An 18,291-nucleotide genomic window follows, 5' to 3' on the forward strand; every position below is an offset into this window, starting at 1 on the left:
CAAACTTACTAATCAGACCAGTTACATTTTCCTCCAAATCATTTATATATACTACAAAGAGCAAAGGTCCCAGCACTGATCCCTGTGGAACACCACTGGTCACAGCCCTCCAATTAGAAAAGCATCCCTCCATTGCTACCCTCTGCCTTCTATGGCCTAGCCAGTTCTGTATCCACCTTGCCAGTTCACCCCTGATCCCGTGTGACTTCACCTTTTGTACTAGTCTACCATGAGGGACCTTGTCAAAGGCCTTACTGAAGTCCATATAGACAACATCTACTGCCCTACCTGCATCAATCATCTTAGTGACCTCCTCGAAAAACTCTATCAAGTTAGTGAGACACGACCTCCCCTTCACAAAACCGTGCTGCCTCTCACTAATACGTCCATTTGCTTCCAAATGGGAGTAGATCCTGTCTCGAAGAATTCTCTCCAGTAATTTCCCTACCACTGAAGTAAGGCTCACCGGCCTGTAGTTCCCGGGATTATCCCTGCCACCCTTCTTAAACAGAGGAACAACATTGGCTATTCTCCAGTCCTCCGGGACATCCCCTGAAGACAGCGAGGATCCAAAGATTTCTGTCAAGGCCTCAGCAATTTCCTCTCCAGCCTCCTTCAGTATTCTGGGGTAGATCCCATCTGGCCCTGGGGACTTATCTACCTTAATATTTTTTAAGACACCCAACACCTCGTCTTTTTGGATCACAATGTGACCCAGGCTATCTACACCCCCTTCTCCAGACTCAACATCTACCAATTCCTTCTCTTTGGTGAATACTGATGCAAAGTATTCATTTAGTACCTCGCCCATTTCCTCTGGCTCCACACATAGATTCCCTTGCCTATCCTTCAGTGGGCCAACCCTTTCCCTGGCTACCCTCTTGCTTTTTATGTAAGTGTAAAAAGCCTTGGGATTTTCCTTAACCCTATTTGCCAATGACTTTTCATGACCCCTTCTAGCCCTCCTGACTCCCTGCTTAAGTTCCTTCCTACTTTCCTTATATGCCACACAGGCTTCGTCTGTTCCCAGCCTTTTAGCCCTGACAAATGCCTCCTTTTTCTTTTTGACGAGGCCTACAATATCATTTGTCATCCAAGGTTCCCGAAAATTGCCGTATTTGTCTTTCTTCCTCACAGGAACATGCCTGTCCTGTATTCCTATCAACTGACACTTGAAAGCCTCCCACATGTCAGATGTTGATTTGCCCTCAAACATCCGCCCCCAATCTATGCTCTTCAGTTCCCGCCGAATATTGTTATAATTAGCCTTCCCCCAATTTAGCACATTCATCCTCGGACCACTCTTATCCTTGTCCACCAGTACTTTAAAACTTACTGAATTGTGGTCACTGTTACCGAAATGCTCCCCTACTGAAACATCTACCACCTGGCCGGGCTCATTCCCCAATACCAGGTCCAGTACCGCCTCTTCCCTAGTTGGACTGTTTACAACTGGAAATAATAAATGTATTTTATTACAGAACCATAAATAATATATCTAATTTGTACCATTTAAAAATACGAGATAATAATTTACTGTCCCTTAAATGTCAGCCATCTCTTGGGGAAACCACCCCTTTAATTGTGAACATTGGGAAAGAGGCCATCCTTTTAGCCAGACAAATAAATGTGTCAAGCTGAGGGAACAAAGGATATCAATGTCTTTCAGAGAGAGAGACCTGGGCCAAGCTTTGCAGAGTCTGCACCCTCCCTGGATTCACTTCCTTTCCCTTCAGTTGCTGCAAGTGACCAATTGAAGGTCAGAATGAGAAAAGAAAGTGTTTTACTCACAGATGTTGGAGACAGGAGGAGGTTTCACCTTCACTTCCGTTGCGACATCATAATGGGGCCCTGCCTGAATCAGCTAATAGGAATTACCCTATTCCGCGCTGCCGTCACCGGGTTCCTGTGCGCAGGCCCGGCGCTCCCCGCCCCCACCCGTTGTTTCGCCCCCCACTGAACAAGGGAGAAAAAAAACCGGCTCCGGCCAGAGCGGGGAGCCAATCGGTGATCTTCCCGCCCCCCGTCCACGGCTGCGCATGTCTAAAGGAGAGGGGAAACTGCGCATGTGCAAAGAATAGCGCGCATCCTGGGTTATTGACCAATGGAAAGTTGGAGGACCGGAAGGACTCTGGTCCTCCAGCTAATCAGCGCGGGCTTTGTGTGACTGATGGATTGAACTTCACAAGTTCCTGCTGTTTCCAACATCTGTGAGTAAAACACTTTATTTTCTCCTCCTTTCCATTTATTTTCTCATTCTGACCTTCATTTGGTAACTTGCAGCAACTGAAGGGAAAGGAAGTGAATCCAGGGAGGGTGCAGACTCTGCAAAGCTTGGCCCAGGTCTCTCTCTGAAAGACATTGACTCCTTTGCTCCCTCAGCTTGACACATTTATTTGGCTAAAAGGATGGTCACAAGAAACAGAAATAATGCTCCACACCCGCCAACACATCACCAGACTGCTCAGACTTGTATAATCCTGCATAGAATTCCCGAAATTCCTGTTTATTTCCTCCGTCTTAGGGGCAGCACGGTAGCATTGTGGATAGCACAATTGCGTCATAGCTCCAGGGTCCCAAGTTCGATTCCGGTTTGGGTCACTGTGCGGAGTCTGCACATCCTCCCCGTGTCTGCGTGGGTTTCCTCCGGGTGTTCTGGTTTCCTCCCACAGTCCAAAGATGTGCAGGTTAGGTCAATTGGCCACCCATGACAAATTGCCCTTAGTGTCCAAAATTGCCCTTAGTGTTGGGTGGGGTTACTGGGTTATGGGGATCGGGTGGAGGTGTTGACCTTGGGAAGGGTGATCTTTCCAAGAGCCGGTGCAGTCTCGATGGGCCGAATGGCCTCCTGCACTGTAAATTCTATGTATGTCTGTCTTTGTGACCCTTTTCCCTCCAGCAAGCCACAAAGAGAAATCCGCTCCAAAGTCAGCCTTTGTATTTGCTCAGTTTATTCCCAAACTCCTTTTCGCATCCTGCTGAGTAAATAGGGAGTCTGCTGCATTAACCTCCTCAGCAGAGGTTACTAGGGATAATCTTATAATTCTCCTCGGCCTTCGCCAAACAAACCTCCAGAAGCCGCTGGTTCTCCAGCACCTGCACCTTTTATTAGCAGTGTAAGAAATGATCATCCCCCCCCCCCCCCCGTCATGAACTTCACACGGCTGGAGGGGGAAATACCAGGGGCCAAGTTAAAGAAAAGGAAGAACTCAAACTCTTCCTTAAAATGTGTAGTAAATGAAGTACCTCTTATCAGGAAGTCATCAAACCTCCACTTTCTCGACCGGGGGTGAGCCCTCGAGCAGAAGCTCCAGAAAAATGGGGGGTGGGGGTGCGGTGTTTCCTGTGGTGCAGGAGGATACCAGGTGTAGGATCGTCCTTGGCACAAAAAAAATCATCGATTCTAGTATGACATTAATGTGGGGCTGGAAAGAAGGTTAAATCTCCGCCCCTCGAGTGCAAAGTTCTCCAAACATCCACACAACCCAGCTCCTCACAAGCCGAGGCTACGCCCTAGCTTGAAGCGTGGGGGGTTCTTCGTAACCGGGAGCTCATTTACCAGCGGATTTAAGTGGCAGTTGAAGTCGCCAATCACAAAAATGTTAGTTGAAGCTAACTGCGAAATCCACAAAAGCCTTCGTAATTAACTCCGGGAGTAATTCGGGGATCCATAAACATTCATTATTGAAACAACATCTCCATGCACCGAACCTCTAATGATCACATATCTATCTGCTTTGTCCTTGGTGCAGGTTTCAACTTTAAAAGGGATATTTTTATTAATAGGGATTGCCACACCCTTGCGACGTGATGAAAAAGAGGTGAAAAAAACCTGCCTCACCCAATCCCGCCTCAATTTAAAGTAGTCTTCATCACAGAATCCCTACAGTGCAGAAGGAGGCCATTTGGCCCATCAAGTCTGCACCTGCCTTTGAAAGAGTATTCTCCTTAGGCCCATGCCTCCAGCCTATCCGAGTCACCTAGTAACCCTACCCAACTTTTTTGAACACTAAGGGGCAATTGAGCATGGCCAATCCACCTAATCTGCACATCTTTGGACTGTGGGAGGAAACCGGAGACCGCGGAGGAAATCCACAAAGACACTGGGAGAATATGCAAACTCCACACAGCCAGTCACCTGAGACTGGAATTGAACCTGGGTCCCTGGAGCTGTGAGGCAGCAGTGCTAACCACCGTGTCGACCCCAGTTGAGTTTAATCTAGATGCATTTCCTGGAATAAAGCTATGTCAACTTTCTCCTTAAGAAAGGAGACAATCATTTTCCTTCTGATAGGGTGATGGATGCCATTCTCTGAGAAAATTTGCAGATTAACTGCTGCCATTAGTTATGCGACAGAGAGAACAGGAACAGATTTTCACACCACAATCGGGCGTGCGCCATTACATCCTCCTCCAACTCGCTTTACACCAGAGGCACCAAAGTCTCCCCAAAATGCTCCTTTCACGGATAAAAGCCCTGTCTGTACCAGAGTTGGATAAAGTCAACAACACGTAAACCCTCCCATAATAACAAAAATACAAAAGAATCACGACCACAATAGATCCAAGGGGACATTCCTCAATAAGACTGAGTACCCGGAGGATTAACCCCACGGCCAGACTGTCGTTACCCTGAGGATACTTTCTCCGAAATAAGGAGATGAAAAGAAGGGCCAACAAGGGAATCGGGATTGAATGTCCCTCCCACATTTTGGACCCACCCGTGAAAACCTGCATCCATCAACTCCCACCCTTCGGCAATGGCACCATTCGGTTCTGCCATGATTAACGCTCGGATAATAGAAGAAAGACGACAGATAATAAGCACACGACACATCTACCATAACTGAGATAAGATAATACGAGTCCCTGTAACACTCAAAGGGCAGCACGGTAGCATTGTGGATAGCAAAATTGCTTCACAGTTCCAGGGTCCCAGGTTCGATTCCGGCTTGGGTCACTGTCTGTGTGGAGTCTGCACATCCTCCCTGTGTGTGCGTGGGTTTCCTCCGGGTGCTCCGGTTTTCTCCCACAGTCCAAAGATGTGCAGGTTAGGTGGATTGGCCATGATAAATTGCCCTTAGTGTCCAAAATTGCCCTTAGTGTTGGGTGGGGATACTGGGTTATGTGGAGGTGTTGACCTTGGGTAGGGTGCTCTTTCCAAGAGCCGGTGCAGACTCGATGGGCCAAAAGGCCTCCTTCTGCACTGTAAATTCTATGAGAAGAAGAAGACATTCAATCGGCGCTCACAGAATAACAACTCCCTTCAACGGGATAAAAGATAACAAATTCAGACACCAACACCATGATGAGGAAAGAGTCCGGATTAGAGCCCGACTTAGTCCGAGCTGCAAACCATCCCTCCAAATCCTTGCCATTCTGAATTTAACGAACGGCAAGGCAGTAGTCGGATTATCAAAAAACTTACAGAGTTGTCGGATACAATTTTCAGGTCACAGGATAAAGCGACATAATTCAGACCCACAGCCTTGAGTTCCCTTCGAACTTCATCAAAGCCTCGATGCTTTGTTTTCTTCGCTGCCGAAAAGTCTTGGAAGAAGGAAATCCTCACTCCCTCATGGAGCCAGGTCCCTTACCCGTCTCTGGGACCTACTGGTGGTCTTTCAAGTTGTGGAAGTGAATGATTACAGGGCTGGGATGAAAACTATCCCAGAACAGGGAAAATGACAGGCAAGGCGAGGGAACTGGGAACGTTCATGGAGCAGAGCGGGGCAGTGGATTCCTGGCGGTTCATGGAGCAGACGGGGCAGTGGATCCCTGGCGGTTCATGGAGCAGATGGGGGCAGTAGATCCCTGGCGGTTCATGGAGCAGACGGGACAGTGGATTCCTGGCGGTTCATGGAGCAGACGGGGCAGTGGATTCCTGGCGATTCATGGAGCAGGCGGGGCAGTGGATTCCTGGCGGTTCATGGAGCAGATGGGGGCAGTGGATCCCTGGCGATTCTTACACCCGGATGAGAAGGAATTCCCGTTCTTCTCACCAGTGCACAAGGTCTACACTCACATCGGCTTCTTTGTTGTGGGGAAATCGGTGCTTCCAGAAATAGTCAGAGTGGAATAATCCATGATTGTAATCTCAGACCACGCTCCACATTACATGGATGTGAGGTTGGAGACGGGACAAACCCAATGCCCCACATGGAGGTTGGACACGACCCTCTTGGCCGACAAGGTCTTCTGCCAGAAAACATCACCGGCCATCGGCTAGTACATCACTAACAACCAGAACGGGGAAGTCTCACCTTCCACGTTCTGGGAGGCACTGAAGGCTGTGATTAGGGGAGAAATAATCACCAAAAGGCTCGCAGAGACAGGGAAGAGAGAGCGGTTAGGCAGCAACTGATCAACTCCATTCTGGAGGTTGACAGACGATACTCCGAGGTCCTGGCCATAGAGCTTCTGCTGGAGAGGAAGAAGCTGCAAAAGAACTTTCACCTGCTCCCCACCAGGAAGGCAGTGACCAACTCCGCCAGACACGGGGGACCTTTTAGGAGCACGGAGAGGGCTAGCCGCCTGCTGGTTCACCAGCTGAGAAAGAAGGCAGCCACGAGGGAAATAGCCCAGGTAAAGGATAACAGAGGCAGACGGTATAATAATAATCTTTATTATTGTCACATGTAGGCTTACATTAACACTGCAATGAAGTTATTGTGAAAATCCCCCAGTCGCCACACTCCAGCGCCTGTTCAGGTACACGGAGGGAAAATTCAGAATGTCCAAATTACCTAACAGTATGCCTTTCGGGACTTGTGGGAGGAAACCGGAGCACCCGGAGGAAACCCACGCAGACACGGGGAGAGTGTGCACACATTGATGATGCATCCTTCCCAAAGAGACAAATGTATTTATATTAGATCTGCCTGTAGTGGTAGGAAAAACATTTACTTTGCATGATAAAATAAATGTCCTTCCATCAGCTTTTGTGGATTATTTCAGTGGAAATGTGCTCTCCCAGGCTCAATGATCATCAGCCCACTGGAAGCAGAGTCATGGCCAATCCAGCAGAAAGAAACCCTCCCACCCTCCCACTGCACCATGTGTCAGAATCAACATGGTTCAGTCCTGGGTGTGATTAACAGCAGCAATAACAGCAGAATCCAACCCTGTCATCACTTGTGAACTCGCTGGTGTCTCAGCAGGTCTGATGACTGACTGAATCCTTTCCCACACACTGAGCAGGTGAAGGGCCTCTCTCCAGTGTGAACTCGCTGGTGTACTCGCAGTGTGGATAACTGAGTAAATCCCTTCCCACAGTCAGAGCAGGTGAATAGCTTCTCCCCAGTGTGAACTCGCTGGTGTCTCTGCAGGCTGGATAACCGAGAGAATTTCTGCCCACAGTCAGAGCAGGTGAATGGCCTCTCCCCAGTGTGTACTTGCTGGTGTGTCTGCAGGATGGATAACTGAGTGAATCCGCGCCCACACACAGAGCAGGTGAACAGCCTCTCCCCGGTGTGAACTCACTGATGTTTCCGCAGGGCGGATGAATTATTGAATCGTTTCCCACATTGAGAGCAACTAAATGGCTTTTCCCCAGTGTGAATTTGCTGGTGTGTTTGCAGGTGGGATAGTCGAGAGAATTCCTTTCCACAGTCAGAGCAGGTGAATGGCCTCTCCCCAGTGTGAACTCGCTGATGTCTCCGCATGCTGGATAAGTGAGTGAATCTCTTCCCACACAGAGCAGGTGAGCGGTGTCTCCCCTGTGTGAACTCGCTGGTGTGACTTCAGGCTGGATAACAGAGTGAATCTTTTCCCAAACTGAGAACAGGTAAACGGCTTCGCCCCAGTGTTAACCCGCTGATATCTCTGCAGGTTGGATAATTGAATGAATCCCTTTCCACACTGAGAGCAGGTGAATGGCCTCTCCCCACTGTGAATGCGTCTATGAGCTTCGAGCTTTGATGGGGCCCTGAATCCCTTCCCACAGTCCCCACATTTCCACGGTTTCTCCATGTTTTGGGTCTTCTCGTGTCTCTCCAGGTCGGACAATCAGTTGAAACAGAACACGTGTACGGTCTCTCCCCGCTGTGAATGGTGTGATGTTTTTTCAGGCTGTGTAACTGGTTAAAGCTGTTTCCACAGTCAGTGCTCTGGAACACTCTCACTCGGGTGTGTGTGTCTTGGTGCTTTTCCAGTCACGCTGATGGTTAAAATCATTTGAAGCTGACAAATCAGGGAAACATTTCTCTTTCCAGATTCAAAGGCCGATGATATTCAGGACCTAATGAACCGAGTGACTCGGTCAGATCTTGATGTGACATTTGGTTTGAGATTTCTTTCTATAAATCCTCACTGTCAAATATCCTGGACAAGGAGTTTACAAAAGACATCACTGTCAGTACAGGATAGAAATTCAGAACAGACAATTCTAGTTTCTGTGGAACATTCTTTCCTCTCTCATTCCCCACAAGCTGTAAATCTCCATCCCACACACTACCTCCATTCTCACTCTGCTGTATCTAATATTCACCCTCCCAATTCTCCTGAAGGTGCTGATTCAGGCTGATTGACAGATTCACGCTCACTGCTTCCTATCAGATCCCCGTTGGCTGTATGTTGGAGAAGGTCACACACTAGGCGGCACCGCCAGGGTGGATGTTTTTTTTTGTCCTTTTTGCCCAGTTCCCGGGGAATTTGGGTGGACAAACTTGGGTCAAGCTAAAGGTTCAGTGAACCCGTCGACAAAATCATGCTGAAAATTTCAAAAAGGTCTGGTGGGAAGAAAGTTACGAGAGGAAACCCTTCGACGGATTTGGTGGGTCCGTGTGGCTCACCAGGAGGGAGGTTGGTGGAATTGACTCCAGTGGGTGCAGCCGTTCCTATCACGGTGGATATGCTGGTGGGGGCACTGGCCTCGGAGTTTGAGAAACAAGTTGGGAAGTTCTTTGAGAAACAAGGGCAAGCTCTGCCAGCATCTCTAATGGAAAGGACCCTTTTACTTGCGGGATCGGAGGAGGTTAACACATCTGGAATCTATGGGCGGATCCTTTCAGAGGAAGGAAGCTCAGTGGATGGAGTGAAAGTGAAGTGAGATGAGGATGTGGGGCCTGTAGGAGATGATGGGGTGTGGAGTGAAGTCCTTGGGAGGGTGAACTCCACGTCCTCGAGTGCGAGACTGGGCTTGGTCCAGCTCAAGGCAGTGTTTAGGGGACACCTAACCAAGGAGAGGATGAGCAGTTTTTCCCCAGATGTGGACAATAGGTGTGAGCGGTGTTCCAGAGGTCCGGCCGGCCAACCACACACACACATGTCCTGGTCCTGTCCCAAACTAGTGAGCTTTCAGGTCTTCTTCTTCAATACCATGTCGGCGATTATCAATATCGAACTGGAGCCCTGTCCTTTGGTTGCCTTACTTGGGGTGTCGGACTCGCTGGGGCTGCCGACGAGGGAGCGGAGGCAGATGTCCTTGCCTTCCCCTTGTTGATTGGCCAGAGGCGAGTCCTGCTCGGGTGGAGGTCTCCAACCCCACCAAGTGCCCCAGCATGGTGTGGGGATCTAATGGATTTTTATACTGAAAAGATTAAATACACCGTGAGGGGATCGGTCAAGAGTCTTACTCAAGGTAGTGGCCTTTTATTACTTACTTCAACATTCACAACTGATCATTAATGTACACTACAAACAACAAGGGACCCAGTACTGATCCCATCGGAATATCACTGGACACAGACTTCCAGTGACAAAGACAACCTACGACCATCACCCTCTGCCTCCTGCCACAAAGCCAATTTTGGATTCAATTTGACAAATTGCCCTGTATCCCCAGGGCTTTTATCTTCCTCCCTAGTCTTCCGTGTCAGACTTTATCAAAAGCCCACAGAAGTCCACTTAAACCGTACAGCCTTCATCACCTAGTCACCTCCTCAAAAAATTCAGATCAAATTTGAAAGACCCGATCTCCCCCTGACAAAACCATGTTGACTATCCTTGATCAATTCTGCCCCACAGAGTTTTTTCCAAAAGTTTACCGACCACTGATGTTAGACCAAAATCCAAATCCTACCAACTGTCCTGGCTCGAGACAATTTACACCTCTTTAATCTGTGATTCTCCCTCTCCCCAGTTTCTCCGTCTAGACCTGCAGACTTAATTACTTGCAAAGACTCGTATTCAAAGCATCGTATTGCATCTTTGACTTTGTCTAAATATATGTTTCTGGAACCTACCTCTTCATTTACCGGAGGAAGGAGCAGTGCTCCGAAAACTAGTGATTCAAAAACAAATCTATTGGACTTTAACCTGGTGTTGTAAGACTTCTTACTGTGCTCACCCCAGTCCAACACCGGCATCTCCACACACTGAAGTTAGACTCACTGGTCTGTAATTTCCTGGTATTTTCTTACTTCTCTTCCTGAATAATGGAACCACATTATCTGTCCTCCAGCTCCACTCCTGTGACCAGAGAAGATTTGAAATTTGTCAGATCCTCTTCAATCCCATGGAGGCCTGGGGATTTAAATAAGTCAACAATTAAATAAGTCAACAATTGAAGGTTAGGGGTGACAGTGGTTCGCATTGTTGCCTCACAGCGCTGAGGTCCCAGGTTCGATCCTGGCCTCAGGTCACTATCTGTGTGGGGTTTGCACATTCTCCCCATGTCTGCGTGGGTCTCACCCCCACAACCCAAAGATGTGCAGGGTAGGTGAAATGGCCATGCCAAATTGCCCCTTAATTGGAATGAAGAAAAAACTGGGTACTTTAAATTTTTTTAAAAAATCAATTGAAGGTCAGAATTTGAAAAGAAATGGAAAGGGGGAGAAAAGAAAGTGTTTTACTCCCAGATGTTGGAGACAGGAGGAAGTTTCAGTCTGTGTGAAGCTCGATATTCACTCAGACAGAGGAGCAGCAGCTTTGCTGGGCAGACCAGTGGAGGAAGCTCCGTGCAGCCATTAACACAAAGACCGGACCCTGATTTGCTGCAGACCCAGCGTATTTCCGGTCCTCCCCAGGTTTCCATTGTTCCTGTAGCCAATAGGGGGTGGATTCGGACCCCACGTGATGGTGGGCGTGGCTTTCACCGCCGGACGCACTGAGCTCATTTCCAATCTGCAGCAATTTGTCCCAAACTGACTGCGAACGCCCCTCCATTCCTGTGACGTCACAATGCAGTCCTGTGTGAATCACTCTGAATAGAAATCACTCTGAAGCTCATGATGTCACTACTGTACTTTAGACGTCACAGTAGATCACTCAGCCAATAGGAATAACTCAGGCTCGTTATGGCACTTCCGTATTGTGACGTCACAGTGGAGCCCTGCCGCAATCAGCCAATAGGAATCTGTCTGCTCCATAGACTGGGGACCGGAACAGGAAGAAGCACACGGGAAGTTAAAACCAGCATTGACTTCAGCCCCCGGCCTCGGTCCACCAGACCTGAGAAAGCCGACCTACATACATTGCAGGAACGAAGGTGAGTTCCATGCCGCAGTAGTGACCGAAGTCCACGGGGACAGGCGAAGACCAGTGGCATATTACTCAACAAGACAGCCGCCCGCACTGGCGGGCTTGTCTCGCTGCGTGGCAGCTCTGGACTGCGCAGCATGGGCGGTCAGGGTCAGCGAACCTACAGTAATGAGCGGCGATATCATCTTACACACCAGGCATACCATTGTAGAAATGTTGAACAACAGTAAGCTCAGATCAGTCTCAAACCTACGACAGGCCCACTGGGAAACGGTCTTAATTCCTAATGATGTAGAGATGCCGGCGTTGGACTGGGGTGGGCACAGTAAGAAATCTTACAACCCCTGATTAAAGTCCAACTAGCTTTCGGAGCACAGCTTCTTCCTCAGGTGAAACTTCACCTTCAGCTGAGGAAAGTTCAGTTCCTTCACCTGAGGAAGGAGCTGTGATTCGAAACAAACCTGTTGGACTTTAACTTGGTGTTGTAAGACTTCTTACTTCATTCCCAATGATAGATCAGTGGTCATCATAAAGGACACCGGGGAAACCCTGCAGATTGAATCATATACACAGGAGAGTCCCATGTATACTCAAGATAGATGAGGAGGTAAGTGGAACGATAGTGGAAGAAGACCCTCTAGAAACCCCAGAACTCACCTGGATGTAGATGGATCTAGAAAATATGTCAACGGTCCCCACGAACTGGATGGGCAGTAGAAGATGACAAATTAAGAACAGTCCTCTTGGGAAGGCTGGAAGAAGCACTGTCAGAGGGGTGGCTGAATTGGTGGCTTTCACTCAGGCCCTGATCATGTCTAAAGGGAAGACGGTGAACGTATACACAGATAGTAGGTATGTTTTTGGGGTTGTGCACAACTATATGACGGCATAGGAGGGGCTTTGTCACTTCTGGAGGTGATAGGATAAAACAGCAACAGCGTATAGAAGCCTTATTGGAACCCACAAGGTTACTGAGACAGGTAGCAGTGATTAACATTAAGGCCCACCAGAAGGTAGAGACACCCCAACAAAAAGGTAATGAAGCAGCAGACAAGGCAGCCCAAATTGCCCTGGAACACGATATTCCCATCATAAGTGCCCAGGTGGAAAACATCAGTCTTGCACAATTACACAAAGATATATCAAGGGAAGAAAAGGAGGAAGGGGATAAAAATAGGGGGGAAGCCAGATAAGGAAGGGATCTGGAGGAAGGATGGAAAAGTAATTGATCCTGCCTACATCAGGCAGACCCTCCTTGAATTACACCATGGAATGGACCACTCAGGAAGAGAGACCATGATACACTTAATCGGAAAGGAATGGTGGTGGCCAGGAATGGGGAGAGATATAGCTAAGCACTGTCAGAGATGCATCCCATGTGCGCAGTACAACCCGGGGCGCCCCGTAAAGATCTGGGTGGCACATCAGCCAAGACCAAATTGATTCTACCAGATCACAACCCCCGAGCCGGGGAAACGATACTGCCTAGTAATAATTGACCAACTTACCAGATGGGTGGAGGCATTCTCAACCCGCGACTGCACGGCCATAACCGTGGCACGAATATTAGCTGAGGACGTGATTCCTCGCTAGGGGGGTACCCTTGCAACTAGATTTGGACCAAGGAATGCACTTTACTGGAAGAGTAATGAAGAAAACATGTGAGTGGATGAGGATCAAACAAAAATTCCACATCCCTTACCATCCCCAAAGCTCAGGAATGGTAGAGCGGATGAATAGGACTCTAAAAACTGACCTGACAAAGGCACTAGGGGAGAAACAGCAGCAAGGATAGATGTGCTGCCCACTGTCCGAATGAAGTTAATGGCGAGCCCAAACCGAACAACTGGATTATCACCCTATGAGGTGATGACGGGACGAGCTATGCAACTGCACAGGGGATAATAACAGGGGGAGAAGAAATAGTCTGATTAAGGGACAGGACGCGTAGATACATATTAGAGTTCAGTAGTCAGTTAAAGGCAAGTGTGGACTGGGCAGGAGACGAAGGATAGAAATCTGGAACTTTTTCTGGACCACATTCCCTGATGTCCCGACACCAGGGACGAAGGTGATGGTAAAGGTGCTACCTGTAAAGCCTGGGATCGCCCCCAGATGGACGGGACCACACCAAGTCCTGATCAGTGGGGATACCTGTGTATGTGTGGACATAAAGGGTATGGGACGATAGAAACATTGGACACAATTAAAAGTATACCGAGTAAAAATATGCATTTATGTTCAAATCAGGGAACTCCACACAACCAAAATTCCAAAAACTGCAGAAGACTCATGACGTTTGCTGTAATAATGATAATATGTTTGATGGTAGTAGCCGGGAGTAGACTCCCAACGCAGAATTAACGGGACTTGCATGTAAATACCTACTTGTACATGTCATGTGCATATGCGAAAGGCATAGATGTCTCTAGCTGTTGGGTGTGTGCCCATGTGCCAATCCATGCAAAAGGGGGAATACCCCTGAGATCAGTGCTCTTTAATATAACGGAGGCGGCAGCGTGAATAATTAAGCAGAACGCGACGCGGGGGAAATCGACGAAAGATGTCTCGGGGATAGATATGTACGCCATACATCTAGAACAATGGAAGAAAGCAGGGTTCCATCTCTCAGTGGTGTTCACCGGGTTTTACCAACCCCGGTATAATTTCACCCAAGCTCCACCATGGTTCGCAATCACTGATATGAGGCGAATAAGGTGGACTAATGAGGTGTTGTGTCTGCAAAGAACCCCAACGGGACGACCTGCGGAGATTAGTGTGGGACACAGCACATGCCGATTGACATATGGCATCGCCAAGGGATATGCATAGCTGAAAGGGTTGCCCAATAACACATACCCAGGGCAAGAGAGTGGACCTGGGTAGTGACAATGGGAACTAATCCGATGCGATACACAGCATACAATTGTACTTACTTTATTTGTGGACACAAAGCTTACCCATGGCTCACTAGTAAGTGGACAGAATCTTGCTACTTAGGATATGTTGTTCCTTATGTACACCACATAGGAACCCTGAGAGAGAACCCAGACATTACAAAAAGAGAGATAACAGAGACACAGCGATACTTTGGAATTTTACTTTCTCTCTCCCCACCCCCCCATAGGAGTGGCCTTCGCCATAAAAGAACTACGAAAAGTCGCTAAAATTCTGGAAGAAGTGGCAAACGATACTACCGAGACACTGATCGATATAAGCACCGATATGGTAGCAATAAGGACAGTGACCCTGCAAAACCGAATGGCCCTAGATTACTCCTGCTGAGTGAGGGTGGGACTTGTACCATGATTGGCTCCGAGTGTTGTACCGATATTCCTGACAGCTCAGAGCACATCACTAACCTTGCGGATCATATCCGCCAGGAGGTTAAGAAGTTATATGAATCACCGGGGAATGGATGGTTAGATTGGTTACTGGAAGGATCCTGGGGATCATACCTGACACATGGGCGTGTCATAATCCTTGTAATATGTTGTTTAGTTATTGGATGTTTTAATACTTGCTGTAAAGTCATGGTGGCTCAGATGATGCCTGTTGCTAGCGCAGCGACAGACGCCGATATGTGCACCTGGCAACGACAAAGGCAACAGAAATGTCGAGTGATATGTGGAGGACTTCAGGTGAAGGGTAGTCGATGAGCTACAGGTAAGGTGTAGATATGGAACATCTGAAGCCGCATGCCCCAAAGGCTGTAAAATACGCACCCTGTCACCTTTGAATGTATGAACACTGAATTCTGCTGAATACAAACTTTGAGGAAAATAAGTGTCCCCTGACCAGGTGCATCCTGTATATGTAACTGACCCATTGCTCCACAACCACAGGAGCGAGTGACCAAACTCAAAATAGTGACCAAAAGAGGAAGAGGCCCTCTTTATGCATCACTACCTGAGACACCATGACCAATATGTAATCACGAATGTAAAGAGCTAATTGGAACAATGTAACCTAATGTGTAAGGAATTGATTGGAGAAATGTGATCTGAATGTGTTAATAGGGGAATCGATTGGCTACACACTAATTCCGCTTTTTGAAACTATATTAAACCAGCGTAAGCCCTGGCTTGAACAAGAAGATGTTTCCAGAGACTGCGGGGTCTGGGACTCTTCTCCCAGAGCTCTGTAACAATAAATTGCTTCTCTTGCTCACCAGAAAGGTCTATTCGTGAATATTTTCACCCAACAGATTTCCAATCATAGCGTCATTATGGCACAGAAGGAGCCCATTGGACAACTCGAGTTGATGTCGACCAATTCTGTCAGTCTGGAGTGGGTTGCATGCTGTAACCCTGCAGCATCCATCCAATTTCAGTTAGAAATTATTGATCATCTCTGCTTGAGGACCCTCACTGGCTTCAAGTTCGTGATCAATCACAACCCCCCTGTATCTTAACCAACTGAAACAATCCTGTACATTAACCACAATTTTAATCCTGTTACATATTTCCATTAGGCTGGCAGCCTGCACAAAGATTTTCATCTCTCTGTGTCCAGGACAGGAAGCAGTGAACAGGGATCTGTCAATCAGCCTGAATCAGCTCCTTCGGGAGAATTGGGAGGGTGAATATTAGATACAGCAGAGTGAGAATGGAGGGAGAGTGTGTGGGATGGGGATTTACAGCTTTTGGGGAATGAGAAAGGAAAGAATATTCCATGGAAACCAGAAATATCTGTTTTGAATTTCTATCCAGTACTGACAGTGATGTCTTTTATAAACTCCTTTTACAGGATGTTAGAAGAGGAAGAATTACAGACCGAAATCTCAAACGTCACGTCTCGATTTGACAATCACTCAATTCACCAACACTTGAATACCATAGGCCTTTGAATCGAGAAGGATAAAGGTTTATCTATTCTTTCTGCTTCAGAAAGTTTTAAACATCAGTGTGACTGGACCATGGAGAAACGGTGGAAATGCGGGGACTGCGGGAAGGGATTCAGTGCCCCATCTGTACTGGAAAAACATTGTCGCATTCACACTGGGGAGAGGCCGTTCACCTGCTCCACTTGTGGGAAGGGATTTGCTCTGTTATCCAACCTGCACAGGCACCAGCCAGTCCACGTCAGGGAGAAGCCATTCACCTGCTCCACGTGTGGGAAGGGGTTCAGTTCTTCATCCCAACTGCTGACCCACCAACAAATTCACACCTGGGGAGAGACCGTTCAGCTGCTCTCACTGCACAAAGATGTTTCGAACCTCATCCCATTTGCTGACGCACCAGCTCATGCACACTGGGGAGAGGCTGTTCACCTGCTCTCAGTCCGGAAAGGGATTCACTGACATAAGCAACCTGCGGAGACACAAGCGAGTTCACACTGGGGAGAGGCCGTTCACCTGCTCTGACTGTGGGACAGGATTCACTCGGTTATCCCATCTGCAGAGACACGAGCGAGTTCACTCTGGGGAGAGGCCATTCATCTGCTCTGACTGTGGGACAGCATTCACTCGGTTATCCCACCTACAGGTACACCAGCGAGTTCACACTGGGGAGAAGCCGTTCACCTGCTCTGACTGTGGAAAGGAATTCACTCAGCTACCCAATCTGCAGGCACATCAGCGAGTTCACACTGGGGAGAGGCCGTTCACCTGCTCTGACTGTGGGAAGGGATTCAGTCACTTAGCCACGCTGCAGACACACCAGCGAATTCACACCGGGGAGAGGCCATTCACCTGCACAGTGTGTGAGAAGGGATTCACTCGGTCAACATACCTGCTGAGGCACCAGCAAGTTCACGAGTGATGACAGGGGTTGCCTTCTGCTGTAAGCACAACAGCGCCTATACTTCCTCAGGAACCTAAGGAAATTCGGCACATCCACATTGACTCTTACCAACCTTTACAGATGTCCTATAGAAAAGATCCTATCTGATTGCATCACAGCCTGGTATGGCAACTACTCGGCCCAAGACCGCAAGAAACTTCAGAGAGTCATGAACACTGCCCAGTCCATCACACAAACCTGCCTCCCATCCATTGACTCCATCTACACCTCCCGCTGCCTGGGGAAAGCAGGCAGCATAATCAAAGGCCCCTCCCACCCGGCTTACTCACTCTTCCAACTTCTTCCATCGGGCAGGAGATACAAAAGTCTGAGAACACGCACGAACAGATTCAAAAACGGCTTCTTCCCCACTGTTACCAGACTCCTAAATGACCCTCTTATGGACTGATCTGATTAATACTACACCCTGTATGCTTCACCTGATGCTGGTGTCTATGTATTTACATTGTGTACCTTGTGTTGCCCTATTATGTATTTTCTTTTCATGTACAAAATGATCTGTTTGAACTGCTCGCAGAAAAATACTTTTCACTGTACATCGGTACACGTGACGATAAACAAATCCAATACAATCCGATTGCTGCTGTTAATCACATCCTGGACTGAACCATGTTCATTCTGACACTTGGTGAAGTGGGAGGGTCGGAGGGTTTCTTTCTGCTGGACTGGCCGGTCTCACAACTTTGCTTCCAGTGGGCTGATGCTCTTTGAGCCTGAGAGAGCACATTTCCACTGAAATGATCCACAAAGGCTGATGCGGGACATTTATTTTATCCTGAATAATAAATAGTGTTTTTCCCCACTACAGACAGATGTAAAATAAATACAGAAAGAACTGGAAAAACGCAGCAGGTCTGGCAGCACCTGTGAGAGAGAAACAAAGTTAACGTTTCACATCCAATGTAACTCTACCTCAGAACTAAAGAGAGGGAGAAATGTGATGGGTTTGATGCTGGTGAGAAAGGGGGAGGGTCAGACAGAACAAAAGGGAAAGTCATGGATTGGTGAGATTAAATGACAAAAATGTCCTGGAATGACTTCCAGTGGAGGCCCTGAGTTTATCGGC

General features: G+C 48.0%; 1 protein-coding gene and 2 long non-coding RNA genes across 3 annotated transcripts in view; 2 read left to right on the forward strand and 1 right to left on the reverse strand.

The window, feature by feature from the left end:
* The window catches only part of LOC140417983 (uncharacterized), an 87,154-nt gene that overhangs the window by 23,332 nt on the left and 45,531 nt on the right, over positions 1-18,291 (forward strand). The gene's annotated exons all lie outside the window — the stretch shown is intronic.
* LOC140422154 (uncharacterized) lies at positions 6,605-11,151 on the reverse strand. Its single transcript, XR_011947287.1, has 3 exons — positions 10,794-11,151; positions 10,289-10,410; positions 6,605-8,322 (listed from the first exon to the last, which is right to left on the reverse strand). It is a non-coding gene; the product is annotated as an uncharacterized lncRNA (long non-coding RNA).
* Positions 11,173-17,815, forward strand: LOC140422150 (uncharacterized). Its single transcript, XR_011947283.1, has 2 exons — positions 11,173-11,428; positions 16,171-17,815. It is a non-coding gene; the product is annotated as an uncharacterized lncRNA (long non-coding RNA).

This window comes from Scyliorhinus torazame, chromosome 5 (genome assembly GCF_047496885.1).
Source record: "Scyliorhinus torazame isolate Kashiwa2021f chromosome 5, sScyTor2.1, whole genome shotgun sequence".
In the NCBI taxonomy this organism is placed as follows: Eukaryota; Metazoa; Chordata; class Chondrichthyes; order Carcharhiniformes; family Scyliorhinidae; genus Scyliorhinus; species Scyliorhinus torazame.